Below are 24,180 nucleotides of genomic sequence, written 5' to 3'. Positions count from 1 at the left end.
AACAACCACCAAGTTTTGTGATCCCCGGTTCAGAAGGTAAAGCCTGTAAACTAAAGAAGGCACTTTATGGGCTGAAACAGGCCCCACGAGCATGGTACCACTGGATTGATGCTTACTTTCTGCAAAACGGGTTTACGAGGAGCCCATCTGATGCAAATTTGTACATCTACAGAGAAGGAGGTAGGTGTATGATCGTGATCCTTTATGTGGATGACCTTGTCATAATAGGGAACCATGAAGAGAAGATCTCGCAGACAAAGCAGTTGCTAGGAAGAGAGTTTGAAATCACAGCAGACCTCGGACTGATGCATTTCTATTTTGGGATTGAAGTTTGGCAAGAGCCAAAACAGATCTTCATCTCATAGCTGAAGTATGCTGGAGGCATGGCTGAGTGCAAGATAGTTGGCACCCCTATGGAGGTTGACATGAAGCTCTCAAATGAGGATTCATCACCACTAGTGGATGAAGCAAAGTACAGAAGGCTTGTGGGCAGTTTGATTTACTTGTGCAACACACGGTCGAACATCAGCTTTGCGACTGGTGTACTAAGTAGGTTTTCCAATAAGCCCTGAGAGAACCATTGGAGGGCAGGGATGCGGGTGCTGAAATACATTAAAGGCACACTTGATTATGGCATCACCTATACCAAGGGCAACATCTTGACCGGATTCTGTGACTCGGATTGGGCAGGAGACGTGGACAGTAGGAGATCAGTGACAGGTTACTATTTCTCACTTGGATCTGGAGCTATGTCATGGGCCAGCAAGAAGCAACCCATAATTGCTCTTTCTTCTACCGATGTTGAGTACAAATCAGCATGTTTGTGTGTAAGATTGTCTTATTGAATGCTCTAGCTTCCTGCTCTTTTACTTCCACCTAAAGGTCCGCTATATTGACTTTGTTACTATAAGCATAGCTTCGATAAAAACATCCCTTCTTGTGGTACTTACTTCTTGAGGCATATGATTATATCCTCAATTCTTTTCTCCTCATCATCATGAAGGCAGCCTTCTTTCAATCCCCCAATGCATAAGATCGACTTATTGCATGCTCTAGCTTCCTACTCTTTTACTTCCACCTAAAGGTCCACTCTATTGACTTTGTTACTGGCATCATCAGCTATTTCTTGGTTAATTAAGCTCATGTGAGTGGTGATCATATGCTTACCTATGGAGGTAGATATCGGTGCCCGTGGAGATGTGTTACATTTGTGTATGACCTCTGTAATAATTTCCTCCTTTCCACTTCTCTCCATATCTTGCACTTTTCTCCCAACGGCTGCAAGCTAAAGCTTTTGAGCTCTCTAATCTCTTGCTGTAGGTAATAGATTTTCTACTACGGTTCAATATTAGCCATCCATCTTTGATGTGCTTTTGCATAGGAGGAAGGTATCTTTGCAATGGTCGAATACGAAGTCTTGAAAGAGGGGGCTAGGGTTTCAAATACCTTGACCCAGGGGAATTCCATGGTGACTTGCACTTGTGTGTATCCCCCCTACTCTAGCTAACCCCCAAGTTGGACTCGAGGCTCAACCCAACTTGGAGTGGGAGGAAGGAAAGGTGGAAATACCTAAAAAGACCTAAAAAAGAGTCAAGTGAAATTGAGCTAAACTAGAGTGAAGAGACGGACTCAAAGCAGCTGGACTGAGACAACTAAAGTTTTGAGCTTTTGAAGCTTGGAGCTATGGCGACCGCTGCTCGAACTAGCTAAACCATGACCTTGAGGTGGCATAATGAAGTAACGAGCTTTGGCGATGGGTTGAGAGTTACTCTATGAGTAGGGACAACGAGCAAGCAGATGCGCTGACAGATGAGTTGACGAGTTGACGAGCACAAAGAATAGCAAATGAGTTGACGAGCTAAGAGAACAATAGACGAGTTGAGAGACGAGACAAGCTGACAGGAGGGAGAGCTATGAGAGAGAGAGAGAGAGAGAGAGAGAGATGGCTAATGACTATGTCATACTGAACATGATGATGGATATATATATGCACACCTTGGGGTTAAGGCTAGGGTTTGTGACCCATGCCCTTAATATACTATGGTGCAATTTACACCATTCTTTAACACCTCCTCTTAGATTTTGTTGGATAAGTAGAGGATGCGTGCACAAGATACTTTTGAATTCCAAAGTGGCCAAACAAAAACACTTTCAATGTAAATACAACTATGTTTCATGTTTTCATCCTGTTTTCATATTCTTATTTCATGTGCTCTTCTTCAATTACATGAGATGTATCATGATGTTGTTTTCTAATTATATTAATGTCTAAATGCATGAGGAGCATGGGCATGTTTTTTTTTAATTATATGAATTCCTCATGATGTTTAAAAAACATTATATCAAATGGTCTAATGCATATAATTAGTAGACATTTATAATATTTTTAAGTATATTAAGTGCCTCATAATCTCTTTTTAAAATTTCATTATAGTAAATTTCTCATGATGCTCTTTTAAGATTTAAATAAGTGAGTGTCTAATGCCTAATGGTTATAATATGCTTGGATGAAGAGGATATGAAAGTCTTTAGAAAATGTTACACTAAATTTCATAATTTCAATTTTATTTGCTTTAAAAAACTTACAAAATCAGCTTACTTCTCTTTTTGGAGAGAGGTTTTCTTTTTTAATTTGTATCCAAAAGTACTTATAAATGAATCTAGAGAGTGCACCACTCCAAAATTAATGAAATACCTATTATATTGAATTTTATGCTACCAAAACAAGAGAAAGTAGGAAAACCAAAGTCAAAGTACATAAAAATGAATCTAGAGAGTGCAACACTCCAAAATTAATGAAATACATGTTATATTGAATTTTATGCTACAAGAAATTAGGAAAACCAAAGTCAAAGTGCATAATGCTTGGAGTTATATGCATATTAACACATCCCTTTATAGACTAACAAACAAGGAGATTTTGATTTTTTGGACTTTTGCTTGAGGAGCATGAAGTTCCATGATTTATACATAAGAAGCAACCATTATATGGCTCCACATTCCAAAATAGCACTTTCTTATTGAGCATGATTGAGTATTTGCCAATGCCTCTTAAAACTTTGGGTGGTGGGATTTGGGTTTGTGTATATTTAAAGACTTGATAGCATGCACATTTTAAGGGGGGATTTGAATGCCCTTCTTTCACTTAGGATTTTTACCCTAAAATTTCATGCACTTTTAAGCTTCTTTCTAAATTAGATATTAAAATCATGTCATACATATGCTTTTGTTGAAATATTGGATATTTTATAATAAAGAAACCTTTTGCACACATGCTAATTCAAAGATCCTTTGGGATCCCAAGAATTACTTAGTGCCTTCGAAGCATTGAAAAAAATGTGGGATGCATTTCCAAGTGGTGGTGGTGTACCTTCAGCAGCAGTAAGTACGCCATCTATAACATGTAGCCCTCAAGTTGTACCGCCAATATCTATGGCGATAACTACGGTATCTCTAGCAATCTAGTAACTACAATATCTGTGGCAGTAACTATAGTATCTCCAACTGTACCTACACCATCGACTGCTGCAACTACAGGAACAAGGAGTGATCATGGAGCAGATTCAAGTTCCATAGCTATTCCTAGAAAGAGAGACAAAATAACTCCTACTCCATGTGCAGATCATTCAAGTGCACGTTATTTAAAACCAAGTGAAAATTTGGATAGTGATGATCAGGAGCAAGAAGAAGATACAAGTCTCGTAGACTTTTCTATAAGTGTGGCAGACTTACATCCTCCAGAGGATGAGGGGTACATTTGGGGATTTTCACAATTCAGCGTGGCCACAATGCTTATTGATCCAGCTTTGTTGTTCACAAATCAAAGAAAGCTAGATAAGACATTTGCACTCAAATTGTATGAAGATATGAGGAAAACAAGAACTCCAGTTGCCACTAATATCACTCTTCATCCTATGGCATTTAAGAGACTTCAAGAAGATGATCCTACATTGCCTGATGTCACATTTCAAAGGCGCATGGACTTTCTTAATGCTTTTGAGAACTTTAGAAGGAAAGCTACTATGCTTGGCAGGTGCATTGAGCTAATACACCCAGCAAAGTTCAAATCCCTTGGGATGATGATAATTTGCCAAAAGTGGCTTAGATAAACCTTAATGGTCCCACACATGTCCAAGGATTCTTTAGTTAAAAGCTTAATGTTGTGCAAGGAATATCCATGTTGGCTATAATTGTCATGTGATTACCCACCTAAGGTTGATACAAGTATTTGATGTAGGAAAAGAGCAAATGACCTCCTCTAGTTATGGTAGAGGAGATAGGGTTGTCGCCACCCCCAAGGCTTCCCTGTCTGAAGGCACCAAAGACAGCGACTCCCCAACAGATATCTAGGTCCCCCCGGGACAAGACCCAATCATGAGACAGACACTACCAGGGAGCGCGATGTAGACATGCAAAAGATGACACGAGACAAGATGGCAGATCTATTCAACGTACCGGGTTTCACCTTACACTTGGAGGAAAAGGACATGCAAATCCTACAGAAAAGCACAACTGACGAGGGCCTCAAGAGACTGCTGTTGCACTTCAGATCCTCACCAGATGTTTTTTTACTCTTCCAACAGGATAAAATAGATTACAAAACACGAAAGCGGTTCAAGCTCAGAACATCATGTTAGATATCAATGCTCCACTCTCATGTAACTACGCGGGAACCAACTAACTCTACTTGTAAGCCCCCCATATGATGAGAAGGCATTTGAGTAGCTCGGTTATCTGGTAGGTCCTGGTTTGGAAACGAGATGGGGGCCATGTGTGGCCTGATGGCTAGACAGAGTTGGCACATTGCCAACTAGGCTACATGCAAGTGCGAGAAGGCATCCCATGACTGACCGCATTGAGGGTAGATGGAGCATTTCTCGAGGCAGCCCACTCTCGAGTTGCGGGGCCCGTTTGGATTCCCAGATGATCCCGGATGGCTGTGGGCCGAACGGTGACCATAGGTCAGTTGCTCTATTTTGCACACCAGTTCTATCGTGTGGTCAGTGGCCTATTTCGAGATCGACCCCCAGTCGACCGTTTTGGGCGGACTGGGTCGGTCACCCAATTGAGCCCAACCGACTACGACTGGTGGCTATATAAGAGCAAGCCCGTGAAGCCCATTTCATCACTGGCTACAGCAACCCTGATTCCTTAGCATCCAGCCTCCGTCCTCTACTGTTTTTAGCTTGCCATCGAAGCTTCTTTCACAAGAGCGCACAGTTGGGAGGCAGTGCCATCTATTGTATCAGTTCTACAGTAATCAAATTTTTGATTCTCCATACTATCTGTCTTCTCTCTTGCGTACGAGATCCTGTCATCTGTTGAGCACAGACGTTGTATTGTTTTCTTACATGGTATCAGAGCCTGAACTGTAGCAAGAAGATTTAGTAGTGTGTTTCTGTTTGCGAGCAGATTGTGAGAGATGGCCCAGCCCGCAAGACTGCAAATCCCACTATTTGGCGAAAGCGAAAAGTTGGACGGCTCTAACTATCCACTCTGGAAGTTCAAGATGAAGACCATCCTAAGCGCATATGAGCTTTGGGACACTGCTACTAGGGTGGACGTGAGGCCGGTTTCGAGACGGCTGAGACCAGATCCAGCCAATGTAGGACAATAGATAGTACCAATTGCGGATGAGACTCTCGTGTGGATAAGAAGAAATGCAGATGCGCTATGTTCTATTGTCTGTAGTGTAAGTGATTCCATCATGGTCTTAATTCAACATGTCACCACAGCAGAGGAGGCATGGACGGTCTTGAAAAATCAATACGAGACCATGAATCAGATGCGGATTCAGAACTTAGAGACTCAACTCGCAAATGAGAAATTGTTTGAGTCTGAAGCGACAGAGAAGTTCATCACCAGGGTGAAGAATCTGCACGATCAGATGACTGCAATTGGCATCATCATCACCAGCGAGAATCTAGCACAAAGGTGTATACAGATTCTCTCACCAAAGTACAATGGTCTTGTTACAGTGCTGAATACGTAGAACAGAAATCCCCCCCTCAACTTTGAGGATTTCAGTGCGATACTTTTGGAGGAGGAGATGCGTTAAAAGACGAGGACTGGAGAAGATTTGGCTTTCTACGCTGGATCAAAGAAAGGTAAGGGTAAGAACTCTAGTAACCCATCTTCTTCTGATGATAAAAAGAGAAAGAAGAAGATCAAGTGCTTCTATTGCAACAAGGCAGGGCACAAGCAGAATGAGTGCCGAAAGAAGATTGCAGATGAGAAGAACGGAGTAAAGAAAGAGTCCAGCAATAGCACGCAGGTAGCACCAGTAGAGCTATTCGTAGCAATTGAGGAGATTTGCATGGAGGCAATTCATGTACCTGCAGATGAACCTTGGATCATTGACAATGGTGCATCGTGCCACATGACCAGTCGGAAGGATTGGTATACCTCTCTACAGCCGGTAGGGAATGACATCCTGGTAGCAGTCGGCAATGATGCAAAATGTCCAGCAAAAGGAAAAGGTACAATTGCTCTAAAGTTAGATAGAGTTGTAAAACAGTTGTCCGATGTTCTTTATGTGCCAGATATCGAGGAACTTGTTGTCCATTTCTACGATCAGGGATCGAGACCTCAAAGTTCAATTCGATAAGAATGGTGCACAGATCCTGGATCTTTAAGGAAAGGTCGTTGGTAAAGGTACACAGCGCAATAACATCTACGAACTCTCAGCTTTCAGTGCTCGAGCTGATGTGAAGAACACTAAGCTGTGCCATGAGAGGTTTGGTCATCTAAACCTTAGTTCTTTGAAGGAAATGCATAAAAGTGGAATGATTGCAGACCTACCAGAAATTTCAGATCTGCCCGATGTATGTGAAGCTTGGATGATGGGCAAGCAGCATCGGCAGCCCTTTCATAAAGAGGCCAATAGGGCAAAGGCTCCTCTAGAGCTCGTTCACATGAACCTCTGTGAAAAGATGGAGACGGAAGCTTTGGGTGGTTCCTACTACTTCATGACGCTGATCGATGACTACAGTAGAAGGATATGGATATACTTCCTGAAGACTAAAGACGAGGCTTTTAGTAAGTTCAAGGAATGGCATGTAATGGTCGAGAAAGAAACACGGAAGAAGGTGAAGAAATTGAGATCAGATAGAGGTGGAGAGTTCACATCAACTGAATTCGAGAGTTACTACAAAAGTCACGGGATCAAGAGGCAGAAACCCCCGCCACATAGATCACAGCAAAATGGAGTAGCAGAATGCAAGATGCATGTCATCTATGAAATGGGCAGGAGTATGATGAAAGGGAAAGATTTGCCAAAGACTTTCTGGGCTGAAGCATGTAACACTGCAGTTTACATTTTGAATCGTAGCTACACGAAAGCTGTGAATAGGATGACTCCATTGTAGGCCTTTTCTGGTAAGAAACCTTCAGCTACACACTTCAGAGTTTTTGAATGTGACTATTTTGTGCATGTCCCTGATGCTAACAGGACCAAATGGGAACCGAAGAGCTGGAAGTGTATTTTCTTGGGCTACAGTGAAGAGGTGAAGGGTTACCATCTCTATAACCATGTTACCAAGAAGGTAATAGTAAGTCGCAATGTGGTCTTCTCAGAATATCCGCATCAATTGGAGGAGGATGCTTCCTTCCTAGACAACCAGGACCAGGATATCCATCCAGCAACACCACCAACACCAGACCGAACTCCCCCAATGGTGCTTGGGAGGATTCAAGATAAAGAAGATGAAGAAGAGCTTGCAGAACCACAATGGCAACAGCCATTCCCGAAGTGGGTAAAGCAGCTTTTGGACAGCAGAGAACCTCCAGCCATTGAGGAACCATCCGAACACCGCCGGTCCAAGAGATTAGAGGAGCAAAGAAGGGCGCAGGAACACTTGGTCAACTATGCTTTGATGACAGAGGTGATCCATGCTGATGAACCCAAGTGTCTTGAAGAGGCACAGGGAGATGATAGGTGGATGGAGGCTATGCAGTCGGAGTATGGCTCCATAATGAAGAACAATACTTGGGACCTTGTGGAGCGACCACCCAAACACGAGGTAATCGGAACCAAGTGGGTGTACAAGACCAAGTACAAGTCCAACAGCATGTTGGATAAGTACAAGGCTCAGCTCGTGGCAAGAGGATTCGCACAGGTATATGGTTTTGATTATCAGGATACTTTTGCTCCCACAGCTCGACTAACCACAATTCGTAGTGTTTTGGCTTTAGCTACCCAAGGAAGTTGGCCCATGTTTCAGATGGATTTAAAATCCACCTTTCTGAATGGAGATCTCAAGGAGGAGGTATACGTGGAACAACCACCAGGTTTTGTGATCCCTGGTTTAGAAGGTGAAGTCTGTAAACTGAAGAAGGAACTTTCCGAGCTGAAACAGGCCCCAAGAGCATGGTACCAGTGAATTGATGCCTACTTTCTGCAAAATGGGTTCAAGAGGAGCCCATCAGATGCAAATTTGTATATCTTTAGAGAAGGAGGCAGGTGTATGATCGTGGTCCTTTATGTGGACGACCTTGTCATAACAGGGAACCATGAAGAGAAGATCTCGCAGACAAAGTATTTGCTAGGAAGAGAGTTTGAAATGACAGACCTCGGACTGATGCATTTCTGTTTGGGGATTGAAGTTTGGCAAGAGCCGAAACAAATCTTCATTTCACAGCTGAAGTATGCTAGAGAGATATTGAAGGTATTTGACATGGCTGAGTGCACAACAGTTGGTACCCCTATGGAGGTTGACGTGAAGCTCTCAAACGAGGATTCATCACCACTAGTGGACGAAGCGAAGTACAGAAGGCTTGCGGGTAGCTTGATTTACTTGTGCAACACACGGCCGGCGGACATCAGCTTTGCGACTGGTGTACTAAGTAGGTTTTCCAATAAGCCTCGAGAGAACCATTGGAGGCAGGGATGCAGGTGCTGAAATACATCAAAGGCACACTTGATTATGGCATCACCTATACCAGGGCAACATCTTGACCGGATTCTGTGACTCGGATTGGGTAGGAGACGTGGACGGTGGGAGATTAGTGACAGGTTACTGTTTCTCACTTGGATTTGGAGCTGTCTCATGGGTCAGCAAGAAGCAACCCACAGTTGCTCTTTCTTCTATCGAGGCTGAGTACAAATCAGCATGCTTTGCTTCTTGCGAGGCAGTGTGGTTGAGGAGGATTTTGGGGGACATGGGTGCAGTGCAGAACAAGCCTACGCAGTTATCATGTGACAATTAGAGTTGCATGGCGATTGCAAAGAACCCTGTGTTCCACACTCGCACAAAACACATTGAGATTCAATATCACTTTGTACGCGAGCTCATCATGGATGGAGAGGTCGACTTGGTGTATTGTCCAACTACAGAGGATTGTGCGGACATCTTCACAAAGGCGCTTGGAAGAGACTTGCTGGAGAGGCATCTTCATCGACTTGGCATTGGACTGAAAAAGTAAGTTCACTTGCGGGTGGACATTGAGGCGGGGTGTTAGATATCAATGCTCCACTCTCATGTAACTACGCGGGAACCAGCTAACTCTACTTGTAAGCCCCCCATATGAGGAGAAGGCATTTGAGTAGCTCGGTTATCCGCGGTAGGTCTTGGTTTGGACACCAGATGGGGGCCATGTGTGGCCTGATGGCTGAACGGAGTTGGCACATTGCCAACTAGGCTACATGCAAGTGTGGGAAGGCATCCCCTGACTGATTGCATTGAGGGTAGACGGAGCATTTCGCGAGGCATCCCACTCTCGGGTTGCGGGGCCCGTTTGGAGTCCCAGATGATCCCGGATGGCTATGGGCCGAACAGTGACCATAGGTTCGTTGCTCTATTTTGCGCACCGGTTCTATCGTGTGGTAGGTGGCCTATTTCGGGACTGACCCCTAGTCGACCGTTTTGGGTGGACTGGGTCGATCACCCAATTGAGCCCAACCGACTACGACTGGTGGCTATATAAGAGCAAGCCCGTGAAGTCCATTTCATCACTGGCTACAGCAACCTTGATTCCTTAGCGTCCAGCCTCCGTCCTCTACTGTTTCCATCTCACCATCGAAGCTCCTTTCATAGGAGCGCACGGTTGGGAGGCAGCGCCATCTATTGTATCAGTTCTATAGTAATCAAATTTTTGATTCTCCATACTATCTATGTTCTCTCTTGCATACGAGATCTTGTTATGTGTTGAGCACAGACGTATTATTTTCTTACACATCCTACTCATGGAGCCCACCCCCAACATGCGGTGCAACAGACCGAGAAAGGGCAAGCCTTGCTGGAGATGCAGAGAGGAACCTATGTGGGTGCTGTCCAAGGAGGCAGATGAAGGTTGTTTAAAGCCCCTACAACCCTGAAACAATCAGCACGGGAAGAACTCTCACTGAGAGCAAGAAAGATCTTCCACAATCCTCCCTCCAAGACCTCCTCAGAAGGAGTCAAAGATCCTGAAAATGATTGAGTAGATAATAGCTCTTTCAAAGGTAAACTTCCTTCGGTAAAGGTATATAATGGTATTCTAAATGAATCCACGAAGTGGGTCCATTCTTGCATAGTGGTAGGATACATTCACAGACCCCGACCACCTGCACTATTCCTCGAAGGGTGGGTTAGACATTTTTGGTCTTGTAAAGGTCTAAATGTTACTAGCGTTCTCTTCCTCAAGAACAGATATATTGTTTTGCTGTTTGAAAAGCCTGAAATGGCTTCAAAGGTAGTTTAGAAGGGTTCATGGATGATTAGAAGCCCACCTCTATCTCTTCATATGTGGGATCCTTCCTTTAATCCTGATTCGCCACCACCCTCTAAAGCCCCAATCTAATAGGGTTCCATGATTTGCCTCTTTCCCTCTTCCCGCAAGTAGAGGCCCTCTACGCCCTACTAGGACAGTTCCTGGCTCTCGAAACAAAGAGATTCATAAGCCCATAAGGTAACCCTCAAGCTTGTGTCTTGATGGATCTAGTGATCATGACCCACCTAATGCCATTCAAGTGCTAGATGGTGATGGAGTGAAAATGATTCAAAAGTTATTTTACAAGAACATTCCCAAGTCCTACTTTCTGTGTGGCTTGGGCGGACACTACATCAAGGATTGTCTGGATGGGAATAACTGTAGAAAAGAAAATATAGAGGTACCAAGTCCCCCCCCAAAATGTGCAAGCTATAGAAGAAGAAGCTCCTTCAGTAGAACCCAAAAACCAAGACACAGAAAGTCCAGTGGAGAGAAGTTAATAAAGAAAACCAAGTAGCTACACATGAGTGCGTCCCCTGAAGAAAAGGTAATAAAAAGCTTAGAGGAAGAAGAGATTGTCGAGAACACTCAGGATTTTGAAGCTCAATTATAACGATCCAAACATGAAACCTTGGTGAAGGATGACCCTCCATTCACGTTAGTGAAAGGGAGAAAAACTAAACAGGCGGAAAAACGAAGTATGCAGTCAGGACCCTCAAGTGAGAGGTCCAAAGATCCAAGCTCTAGAGAGAGAGAAAAGAGAAGGCTATCAAGAGGCTTTTCTCTCTTGCCACAGGTTAATTTCAAGAAGGAGAGAAACAAAAGCGATACCCTATGAAGAAAAAACAAGAAAAGTTCTTTTTCCTAAGTTTAAATGTATAAGGAATGTCAAATGACCTCAGACAAGTGATCCTCAAAAGATGGATCTGTGCTAGAGGGCTCAACCCTAACTTCTTATCTCTCTAGGAAGTTAAAATCGGGGACCTAAGTTAAGATGGCAGCTGAGCTAGATTGATGATAAAAGATTGTGGTTCTGTACTGATCACAAAGAGGGCAGAGGAGGGGCAGTTTTGTGCATTGCGAAGCACTTGTCTCAAGTTGTAGGAAGGGTCTTGTCAACCTTTGGCTGAAATGGAATAGGGTTTGATTTCACTCACCCCAACCTAGCTTGCTAGATATTCTCAATCTACACCCCTAATTCTATTGGAGAGAGAGTACTCCTGTGGGATGGCAAAATTTTACAAGACAACACTATCCTCTTCGGGAACTGCAGAAGAGATACATGGAATGGGTTAGGTAATGTACTAAGAGGGAGCGAGACGACAGCTTGGAATAATCTAAAGGACCAAGCCTTTTTTATAGACGCCTCAAAAGATACTTCTTTCACCTGGTCAAATAGCCAGCTACTAGTACAGAACCATAGAAAAGCTCGGCAGGACAGAGCTTACTTATCTAGAAGAATCTTGGATGATGCCCTTTGCCATAAGGCCAACGCTCTTATGTCCCTCCCCTTCTCTGGCCATAAACCAATTCTAATCTCCCTAGAAAAGGGTGAAGGGAGGAGGTTCTAGATCTTGGTTTAGATCCTGGTTCAAGGCTAACCCTTTTTTCTTCCAACTTCCATATGTGCAAAATAAAATTATAAGAATTTGGCAAAAGGCTTTAGGTGGGACAGCCAATACAACAGATAAATGGGTGAGAGCCACAGAGCGCACTTGTTGCTTCTTAAAGGCGATAAAGCGAAGATCATATAAAGCTAGACTCAGGCGGAGGCAGGTACTAGAAGATTAGATAAAGGAGCTCGACGATGACAACTCACCTCAGGGTTAGACACAACTAAGAAACACAAGAGACAACTTGAAAGCCGAGGCAGAGATTGAAGCAAGGCAAGCCACAATCTACACAAGAGAGTGATGGGCAGGAAAAAGTGACAGAGCCAATGATGACATGTTCCTAAGCCTCCGAAAGAAACACGCTAAGGGATCTTTAGATGCCCTATAGAAAGACGGAAGGAGTGTGCAAGATCCAAACGAGATCATGGATTTAGTTTTGTCCCACTTCCATAATATTCTTGGAGAGGCTGAGCCACTCTCGACTGAAAATCTTAGAGCTAGAGAACGCTACTGACAGACTACAATCAAACATGTATCCCCCTTTGATTGCCAATACCTAGAGCTAGAGAACACTATTGATAGACTAGAATCAAACATGTATCCCCCTTTGATTGCCAATACCTAGACAAAGACCTCACACTTGAAGAATTAAGAGGAGCAGTTGATGCTATGGGAAAAGGTAAGAAACTTGGTGAGAATGGGCTCCAACTGGTGGGCCCCTGCTTAATGAAGCTTTGGCAAGAATCAAAAGAAAAAGGATTTGGGATCCAAGAACTAACATAGGAATGATCAAGTTAATCCCAAAAGGAGGCTCTAAAGAGGAGATTAAAAATTGGAGACCTCTGACCATGTTGAACACCAGCTATAAGATTTTTGCCAAAGCACTGGCCCTCAGACTAAGGGTGGATAAAAGAAGAGCAGAAAGGCTTTATCCAAGGGCGGCACATCCTTGAGGCAATCCTCACACTTTGGGAGGGTCTCGAACTAGTGAAGGAAACTCAACAAGATATCTGCTTCCTCAAAGTTGACTTTGATAAAGCTCATGACATGATGGAATGGGGTTTTATCCTATCCTCTTTACAGGACTGGGGGTAGCTCCCAACTTCCTCTCTCATGTGGATGTCCTCCTCTCTCAGGCTAGAGGAAAGATAGAGATTAACAATAAGGCTTCACCTTGCTTTGCTTTAAAGAGATCCATCAAACAAGGATGCCCTCTAGCACCCCTACTTTTCGCGATAGCAGTGGATGCACTTGGTTGGCTTATTCAGGACAAGGCTGACAGCGGAACTTTGAAAGGTATTCAAGTTGAAGAAGGAAGACATATCATCTGTCAACAATTTGCCAACGATACCTCTGACCTTGCACAACGATGAGAATTTAGTGGTGGCTAACATTTTGGATTGCTTAAATGTATTTTGTCTAGCCTTAGGCTCCAGAATCAATCACGAAAAAATAGGCATATATGGTACCAGGAGTCCACCTCCCCAACTGCTATTAGACAAAGCATGCAAAGTCATAGGAGAAAGAGAGGTTTTCAGATTACTAGGTATCCCTATGGGCTTCAGATGCTCATTAAATGATCGTTGGAATTTCAGATAAAATCAATAAGTGGCAAGGCCTCCAACCAACTCTAGCAAGAAGAAAGTTTTTACTAAATCACTACATCTATCCTTAGATTCTGTACTTCATTTCTTTTTCGGCGCCAACCAAAAAGAGTCTGGGAAACTTATTAACATCATTTTTCGATCTTTCCTGTAGGGGGGGAACACAGACCACCACAAAATGGTCAAAGTAAAATGGCAAATCTGCACGATGCCCAAATATTCACGGGGACTAGGGATTGTGGATATTGAAAAGTCTGTGGCAAGATTCATGGACCAGTGGATATCCAAAGCCGTTCTAAATCCTGACTCACAACTTGGGCTACTTTAATTCTTCGCAACTTAAAAAAGGTCAGACTCAAGAGATGTAGACAATGGAAATAGATTCTGCTTGAGGTGGCACTTATGGGCAAAGAACCTTGTATCGCGAAAGGGTCAGAACTATGGAAGGGAACATGGCAACTATGGGAATCAACGCGCCCATACATAATTTGGAAGGGCTTTTTAAGAAAGACAGGCACCTTTTGTAGCCAAGACTCAATATGGTTCCCCCTAATCTGGCCGAACGCACAGGTGAGCGATGAAGACCTAAAAGGAGCTCTCAAACTTAACAAGAAGGGAGTAAGAGTTTGGGGTGACCTCTGGAGCTGAGAGCAGAGAAAGTGGATGGACGACGAAAGAAAGGAGGCCAGTCAGTCACGGTCATGAAATATGCAAGAGATATAGATGTTCCACAACTCTTCCTCAACTGTAGACTTTCCAAATCTCTATGGTCTTCCGCATAGCTACAACACACTAGGCTCCCGTTCAATTTTTCCTACCTACTATTGGGCGACACTCCTAGCAGAGCTCCCCCCAACTAGAATGCTATCTGTGCTTCTACGCTTCATTCAATTTGGTTTACTCGATGCGCAAAAGTTTTTAACAATAACATTGTGGATGCTACTGATTTTTTTCTAAATCTATGTATGCAACCAGGAGCGAAGTGATAATCTGCAGAGAGTTCTTCAAACCAAGACGTAGCTACAAGTGTTCATCCAAAAAGAGGACATCTTGACAAAAGAAGAGAGCACACTCTGGTGCAACTACGTAACCTTGCAGAGAGAGAGGCAAAAGAGTGAGAGCAGAGTCGACGCCAAGAGTAGAGAAATGTAAAATCCCAGGAAATGCAACCTATCGTCCGCACTCCGGATGCTGCCCCTTCCCTTTTCTATTCCACTACTGCAACTAGACCTGTTACTAAATCCCGTGCTCCTCCTGATTAGAGTGATGCGATGCAATGTGTGCCACCCACACATGCCCAAAAGTTTGCTACCCCCCAAAACCGCAGAGATCCTGTCCATGCCCACCCCTCTTCAAGAGATTAGTCTCACGTGTTGACACTGCGAACGCCTCTGCTAAAGTGCGCAACGAGATTATGTCAAGAAAACAGTTCCTCCAACCCCTACAGCGACCACCCAGAGAACTCTCGGGGAAAGCTCAGAAGCGCAAATGCTCATGCCCCTACATGCATATCTCGAGCACTATCATTATCAGAGTTGTTAGCCATGCCATCCCAAAGGAAGAGAACTAACGTACCTATAAACTACTCGGTGCTTTCTATCAATTCAGACAACGGATTTTGCAAAGGCGTTTGAATGAAATGATTGCGAGTTGCCAAACACATATACTTGAACTTAAGAGATTGCAATTAAGCTGGAATTAAGACTTATACAGCTTAAACACAAAGTGACATCATTGGAAATTGCAATATCATTGAGGGGCCAAGACGGGCCCCCCCCCTTATCCAGGCTCACTTTATTCTTGAAAATGGAAATACAAGACCAAGGTGCAATGCACCTTCCAAACTGATGAACTCAATGAAAACCTAGGACCTAGATACAAGACTGAAGAGCATATGTACAAGGTAGACAACAAAAAGGAGGACTCCAAGCTCAGGTTTCAACTCTTGGCTTGCCCAATCCATAAGGAAGAAGCCTGCAACAATCACCGCTTACATCCAACATTAGAGGCAAGCACTAGTTTCTAGAAAGATAGTAGAAACAACATGAAATAGTACTATAAATGAGATAAACTTGACAATACAGGCTCCCTTCATGACTTGACCCTTTTGTAGATGAAGTCCTTGATGCCTCTAAAGCTACCTTGGGTGAGGAGAGTGTGGAAATGGGGCTGGAATGAGAACAGCTTAGAAAAACAGCCTGTAGGCTAGAGAGAGAAAGCCTTTATGGAGTTATAGCTATAAAGAGCGCCAATGCTGATCCCAAGGGAGGGGATGTAAGAGAGGAGCTACTATTGTTCTAGATGTGCACAGAAAGGCAGATTTTTGCAAGGGGAATGGGCTGGAATAGTAGAGAGAGAAATTTTGCAGTAGAGAGAGAAAGAATGTAGCAGGAGAGAGAAAGGGGCTGCGGCTGCTCCAGACTAGGAGAAGGAGAGAGGATGCTGCTGTTGTTCCAGAAGAGTTGAGAGGGGGCAGATTTTTGGAGAGGAGGGGCTAGAACTATAGAGAGAGAATGTACTGTTGTAGAGAGAGAAAGTGCTACTGAGGTGAGAGAATGGCCTGGGGAGAAGCTGGCTGCACCCAAGGAGCTGGAGAGGTTCTGTTGCATCATCCAAAAGAAGGGAGAAGAAAAGTGACGAATTTTCATGTGTGGAATGAAGGGGAGAGGCCTTCTTTTATAGGCTCAGCCCCCCCCAGGCTTAGAGTGGAAGGTGGACACTTGTCCCAGATTTTTGGTGGGCTGCAGTCCCAAAGAGGACAACCCACAACCTGCCCCAAATCTACCAGATTTGGGGCCAAACACTTGGCCTGCATGCCCTGCCACTTGCCATGCATGCTGCCACATGTGTGGGACAGGTGGACTGACCTACCAGCTCAGATTCCATGTGGCAGTCTACCACGTGTCACTCCAAAAACCCTAAAATTTCAAAGTTGTCGGAATTCAATTCTGATCGCACCCACGGGTTCCTAACAGCTTGGACTATTTATTGACATACTCTAAGGTCATAATTGAGCCATACTGAGCTCATTTGTTTGTCGTCTTATCTTGTATCTCCATTACTCTTGGCATGCTGCCAAGCCCACACCCAAAGCTCAGGGAACATTCTCTTGAATGGTTCCTAGGTCAGTATGCAATCTGTGCATTTGATTGGTCCCATGTTTGGGTACTCAGGTGGGGTGTGGTTTTCAGATGTCCCTCTCAAAGAGAGGCCATCACTCTTGTGGGTCACTAATGCCCATAACCCCAAGCAAGGGGGTCCACCCTCAAATGCTAGACCTAGTCCCCATTGTCCGTAACTAAACAGTAGGAAAACATTTCATTTCTTAATGAGCATACTATTGAAAAACAAAAAGAAATAGTACCAAGCAAGTGGATACATGTTGAAGCAGGATGACATTCCCTCCGTCTTTCATTCGGTTGTCCTCAACTAAAATGCTTCCTCATAAGCATCCAAGATTTCAGGACACTCCTGAAATGTAGCTCTGTCCACCCATTGGGCATCGATGGATGGGAGCCCTCTAAACTTCAAAAGGTACATCTTGCGAGTCGTGCCTCGTTCGATGTCCCGTAGTGAAGTTATGCAAAATAATTTGCTCTGGGATCAACAAGATCTCAGTGTCCTCTAGTTCACGTACATCATCCTGTGTGGGCTCTTGAGGTGGTTCCCCAATGAAGGGTTTCACCAAGCTTATGTGGAAGACATCGTGGATCTTCCAATGCTCTGGAAGTCTGAATCGGACTGAGACATCATTTATTACCTACAACACCTGAAAAGGACCATAATATCGAAACGATAGACACCCTCCGTCTTTTATTTGCAGCTGCTCTTTGTTTCTCTTGTGCCTTTTGAATGGCTGCTCGAACCGTGGCATAAGCAGAGTCATAATCCTCCATGAATTGATCAGCAGCAAAGATTTTGTTTGCATGAGTGGAGTTGGTAAAGATCTACCATATACAATTTCGAAAGGAGCTTTTCCAGTGGAGGAATGAATTGTGTTGTTATAAGCTAACTCCACAAGAGGAAGGAATTTCTCCCAAAAGGTTTGCTGGTCATGCACATAAAATTTCAGCAAATCCAAGAGTGTACTATTCGTAACTTCAGTTTGGCCATCCGTTTGAGGATGAAAAGCTAAGGAGAAACTTAGAAGAGTTCCAAGGTTCTCAAAAAAAACCTGCCAGAAGTTACTAGTGAACTTTGAGTCTTTATCTGATAGTATAGACTTGGGCATGCCGTGGTGTATAAAGATGTGTCTAATAAATAAATGGGCAGCTTCAGGTGCCTTGAGATTCTTTCTGCAAGGAATGAAGTGGGCTTGCTTGCTGAATCGATCTACTATCACCCAAATCATGTCATGATTTTGATTGGTCCTGGGAATTCCTGTAATGAAGTCCATGGTGATGTGTTCCCATGGTCTCTCAGGAATGGGTAGGGGCTGAAGTAAACCCTTAGGTTTTCCTCTCTCATACTTAGCTTTTTGACATGCGAGACAAGCTGAAATGTAGGCAGTAGTGTCCTTTTTCATGTTAGGCTAGTAGAAAAATTTATCCATGGCTGAAAAAGTGGCCACAATACCCCTATGACCAGCATAGGGTGGGTTATGGCTTTCCTCCATCACTTTAGATCTAAGCTACTTTGTGATACATAGTTTGTTCTCCATGAATAAATAGCCATCCCTGATGTGGTAGGCATGATGGGTGCCTCCATCTTTCAAATGTGCCCATGGCTGAGCAAAATCAGCATCTCCCTCATAGAATTCTTTGAGGGCTATTAGCTCATCATGATAGGGAACTGAAATATGGTGAAGCCGTGGTCTACGAGAAAGGGCATCAGCCACTACATTCTCTTTTCCATGAGTATATTGTATCTGAAAATGAAATGATTGCAGAAAGGTAGACCATTTCATATGTCTCTCTCTGATCAGAGGTTGAGTTAGAAAATATGTAAGACTTTCATGATCAGTTTTTACAAGAAAATCTATCCCTAAAAGATAATGTTTCCAAAGTTTGAGAGCATGAATTACAGCTAAGAGTTCTTTTTCATTGATATCATATTGAAGTTCAGCATCTCTTAGTTGTCGGCTTTCAAAGGCCACAGCATGACCATCCTGGGTAAGAGAAGCCCCAAGGCAATCGCCACTGGCATCAGCTGCTACTAGGAATGGTTTCCTTAAGTTAGGAATGATAAGTACAGGAGCTGTAGTCAGGGCATGCTTTAGAGCATTAAAAGAGTCCTTTTCTTTTTGGGTCCATCTGAATTTCAGATTTTTCTTAGTGAGATCATGTAGAGGGGCTGCAAGTTCAGCAAAATGCCAAATAAACCTTCAGTCATATGAGCATAGGCCTAGAAAAGGCCTTACCTCATGGGCATTCTTCAAGTCAGGCCACTCTACAATTGCCTGTATCTTGGCTGGGTCCATACGGACACCTTCTCGTGAGATAATGTGACCAAGATAGTGAATCTCAAGAAGAAAGAACTCACTTTTCTTCTCATTGATGTGAAGAGCATTTTCAGCTAGGATTTGAGATACAATCTTTAGATGCTCCTTATGCTCTTCCTCATTCTTGCTGAAAATGAGGATGTCATCAAAGAAGACGGCAGTGAACTGTTTATAGTTCCTGAACAACCGTTCCATCAGTCGATTGAACGTGGCTGGGGCATTGGTAAGGCCAAATGGCATTACCATATATTCATATAGTCCAAATGTGGTTCGGAAGGCTGTTTTATGAATGTCCTCAGGTACAACTCGTACCTGATGGTAGCCACTCTTAGGATCTATGTGGCTGAAAATTTCAAGTCCTCCTAAACGATCAAAGATATCGTCTATACGAGGAATCGGGAAACGATTCTTAACCGTCTGTTTGTTTAAGGCTCTATAGTCTATGCACATCTTGAAGGTTTTATCCTTCTTTTGGACTAGTAAGACAGGAGAGCAAAAAGAAGAACTACTGGGTTAGATCAATCCCTTGTCCAAGAGTTCTTGGACTTGCTTGAAGATTTCATCTTGTTGAGATTGACTAACTCTATATGGGGGTCTATTTGGAGGTGAAGACCCTGGAGCTAAGTCAATTTTGTGATCCTCTCGTCTCTCAGGAGGGAGGTGACTAGGAAGTTCCTGAGAGAAGCAACTAGAGAATTCCTGAAGGAAATCTAATCTTTCTTTTGTGAGAGGATCTGACTTTTCTTCACTTGGTTGCTTATCGCGTACAAACACTAGAAAAGAACATACTCCTTTCTTAAGCAAATTGGGAGATCGTGCATGACTTACCATAGGAATGGTGTTTCCTGAAACTCCCGCTGTAATGCTCACATCTCTACCCTTATGTTGGAGGGTTAGAATATTCTTCACATAATCGATTCGGGGGTTGACTTGCTTATGCCAGGGCATGCCGAGAATTACATCTGATCCTTGAAGTGGTGCCACCATGAAGGGTAGATGATCCAAGTACCCTTGGATGTGTACCCGAAGCTTGCCGATGATGGGGTACACCTTCTCTTCTTGGTTCTTGAAAGCTGCAGTTGCCTCCAAGGCTTCTCCTTTATCCTCTGGGGCTATCCCCAAGTTCTGTGCCATCTTATGAGAAATAAATTGTGAGTAGCTCCACTATCGAACAAAAACAAAGCGGATTGATTCTTTACCTGACCCCATGTTTTCAACAAACTATGGGTGTCGTTTACAGCTCCCTTTTCTAAAGGTGCTTCCACCTTGTTAACTACCAAAACTGGCTTTTTGGGGGCTGTTTCTTTATTGCTGCTGTTTTTAGCAGCTTGAGGGCATTCGTAGAAGTTGTGGCCACACTTGAAACACCGCCCTTTGGAGTAATACTTTTGCTTCTATTGTGGAGACAATGAGATAAAAGTGTGGGCTCCTTTCTTCGAAGGAGGCTCGCCGGCTGACTTTTGCTCTTTTGGTGCATCCTTTGCTGTCTCCTTACCCTTTTGTTCCTTGGAAGAGGTTCCTTGGGACTTCCGCTTGTTGTTGCTGCCGTTCCGCTTGTTGGAGAAAGACTGTTTCTTCTCCACCTTCAAGGCGATGTTGATGGTGTCTTCGAGAGAAGTAGGAGTGGCAATGTCCACCTCATGCTGAATGACATACCATAGGCCAGCAAAGAACTTCCTTTGCTGCTCTTTTTTATCCTTCCTACTGAATGCTTGAACTTTTAACAAAGTATCCCAAAAACGATCAACATACTCACTGACTTTCTCTTCTTGGCGTTGGTGGAGGATGTCCCACTGCACCAATGTATCTCTCTTAAACTCTTTAGGCAGGAAGTGCCTCATCAAGTTCTTCTTGAAGCGCTTCCAGGTGTGGGCTTGCTGTCCAGTGTTGAAAAACAGCCTGTAAGCTAGAGAGAGAATGTCTTTATGGAGTGATAGCTGTAGAGAGAGAGTGCCAATGCTGATCCCAAGGAAGGGGATGTAATAGAGGAGCTGCTGCTGTTCCAGAGGTGCACAGAAAGGCGGATTTTTGCAAGGGGAATGGGCTAGAACAGTAGAGAGAGAAATTTTGCAGTAGAGAGAGAAAGACTATAGCAGGAGAGAGAAAGGGGCTGTGGCTGCTCTAGGCTAGGAGAAGGAGAGAGGATGATGCTGCTGTTCCAGAAGAGCTAAGAGGTTAAGTATAAATTAGGATGTGCCCATTGTACTTAAGTCATTTTTCAAAGATGCTACTTTGTTAACTAAAATAGGTATATTAGATCCCATTTGTAATTGGAATTAGGAATGTTGTGGATTGGCTAATCAAGGAAATAAGAGGCCAACAACAACTAGGACTTTTGATCTTTCCCTAAAGGATTTCCTTTATTGGAGTGAGGAAGAGGCCATTTATCGGCCTCTTCCTCACTAATTAAATGGCCTCTTCCACACTAATAGGTGGCTTTTGGCCATGGTCCACAAGCCTCACCATTAGTTATAGTCCCTCCTCATTATGACAAAGTCATCATGCCACATGGCATGGGAGTTCTTCAAAATTTAATGGCTTTCTACTCTCCACCCTTCAATCCTTGGCCCTCGTAACTTCTAGGAGCAGCCTCCCACATATGGATGAGGCCACTTAAGTAAATAGGCTTGAAAAGTGCTTAACTTTACGGAAGCTATGTTCTCACTTGTCCAATGGAACTTGCTTGACAAATTGAACGACCAACCAAGATGAGCCATCATGGAGATAGACAAATACTGGCTCAAGTGGGCTACAAGTGCCCTTATTTCAAGCTTGCCTATAATCACAGCTAACGAGGCCTCAATTCATAATTTTTGGGGAACCATATTCCATACTTCATGGTCATACATTTTTGCAACATGGGAATGTGCTCTAAGGGACCTTGGGAGTGTTGATTTTTTTGTGTCAAAGTTGCATGAGGTTATACTGGAGGTTAAATGTTCCCAGTTAGTGTTGATATAGACTTTAGGCATTTATTAGCTAGTGATTTAGGCTGTATTTTGGGCTTTTACAGTTTGGTTACCTCTACTTGGTTATGACTATGAAGGGGCCCCTGTCCCCCTTAGTTTAATTGCCCTTTTGACCTCTATCTCTTGTCCTCTTCCCCATATGAATTCATCATACCCCTTTTGTCTCTCCTTCTTCCCATACGGATTCATCATACCTAGGTCTACATACACAATCACTCAACATCCTCTGTTGAGGACAAATGACCTAGGTCTACATATACAATCACTCAACATCCTCTGTTGAGGACAAATGACCATTAGTAGTGCTTTTATGATTTTGGACCCCTTTTTCTATCATACCTAACATCCCTCAATTTGGATATGCAACACCTCACCTTGTGTATATAGCATGTGTGCTCTTAGAGACTACACTACTTCCATGTAAGCTCTAGAGCATCCATAACTGCTATAGCTTCATATGGTCAAATTTTCATCTCCATGTGCTTCAAGTTTCTCTTTTAGTACATCTATTTTAGCTATACTAGCTAGTTGCAATAGGAGTATAGTTCAAATACTTTTTAAAAATAAAATGCAAGTTTATATTATCAAGTCAAAAATATAGACAGTCGTTTTTACATCAAAAGTTCTTTGCCCCATAACGGGGGGAGTAGTATTTCAATAGTATGCTTATTAAGAAATGAAATGTTTTCCTACTGTTCAGTTACGGACAATGGGGACTAGGTCTAGCATTTGAGGGTGGACCCCCTTGCTTGGGGTTATGGGCATTAGTGACCCACAAGAGTGATGGCCTCTCTTTGAGAGGGACATCTGGAAACCACACCCCACCTGAGTACCCAAACATGGGACCAATCAAATGCACAGATTGCATACTGACCTAGGAACCATTCAAGAGAATGTTCCTTGAGCTTTGGGTGTGGGCCTGGTAGCATGCCAACAGTAATGGAGATACAAGATAAGACGACAAACAAATGAGCTTAGTATGGCTCAATTATGACCTTAGAGTACGTCAATAGATAGTCCAAGCTGTTAGGAACCCGTGGGTGCGATCAGAATTGAATTCTGACAACTTTGAAATTTTAGGGTTTTTGGGAGTGACAAGTGGTAGACTGCCACATGGAATCTGAGCTAGCAAGTCAGTCCACCTGTCCCACACGTGGCAGCATGCATGGCAAGTGGTAGGGCATGCAGGCCAAGTGTCTGGCCCCAAATCTGGTAGATATGTGGCAGGTTATGGGCTGTCCTCTTTGGGACTGCAGCCCACTAAAAATTTGGGACAAGTGTCCACCTTCCACTCTAAGCCTGGGGGGGGGCTGAGCCTATAAAAGAAGGCCTCTCCCCTTTATTCCACACATGCAAATTCGTCACTTTTCTTCTCCCTTCTTTTGATTGATGTAGCAGAACCTCTCCAGCTCCTTGGGTGCAGCCAGCTTCTCCCCAGGCCATTCTCTCACCTCAACAGCACTTTCTCTCTCTACAACAGCACAATCTCTCTCTATAGTTCCCTTCTCTCACCTCGACAACACTTTCTCTCTCTACAACAGCACATTCTCTCTCTACAGTTCCAGCCCCTCCTCTTAAGCGTGCATATGCAATCAGTGCTAGTGGAAAACTTTTTCTCTAACCAATGAAAACAAGGTGAATGATATATCTATCATTCATTAGGCCTGCTTGTGCGTGAGTGAAATGCCTAGAGTCTTGAGAGAGCATAAAATTGGAGGCCCCAGGTCAAAAGGAAGAAGGAGATTAAGAGGAGTAAATGCGAATGGCCCAAAAGTCATAAGAGAGAACCCCAAATCATCAATACTGTGTGCCAACTTTCGAAGCAAGCAATTCGAATTTCGAGCACCGAAAATAACAACAGTGAA

Source organism: Dipteris shenzhenensis, chromosome 3 (assembly GCF_047967505.1).
Source record: "Dipteris shenzhenensis isolate YYH24624 ecotype China chromosome 3, Dip_SZ_1.0, whole genome shotgun sequence".
Lineage (NCBI taxonomy): Eukaryota > Viridiplantae > Streptophyta > Polypodiopsida > Gleicheniales > Dipteridaceae > Dipteris > Dipteris shenzhenensis.
This window is presented reverse-complemented; position numbering follows the sequence as displayed.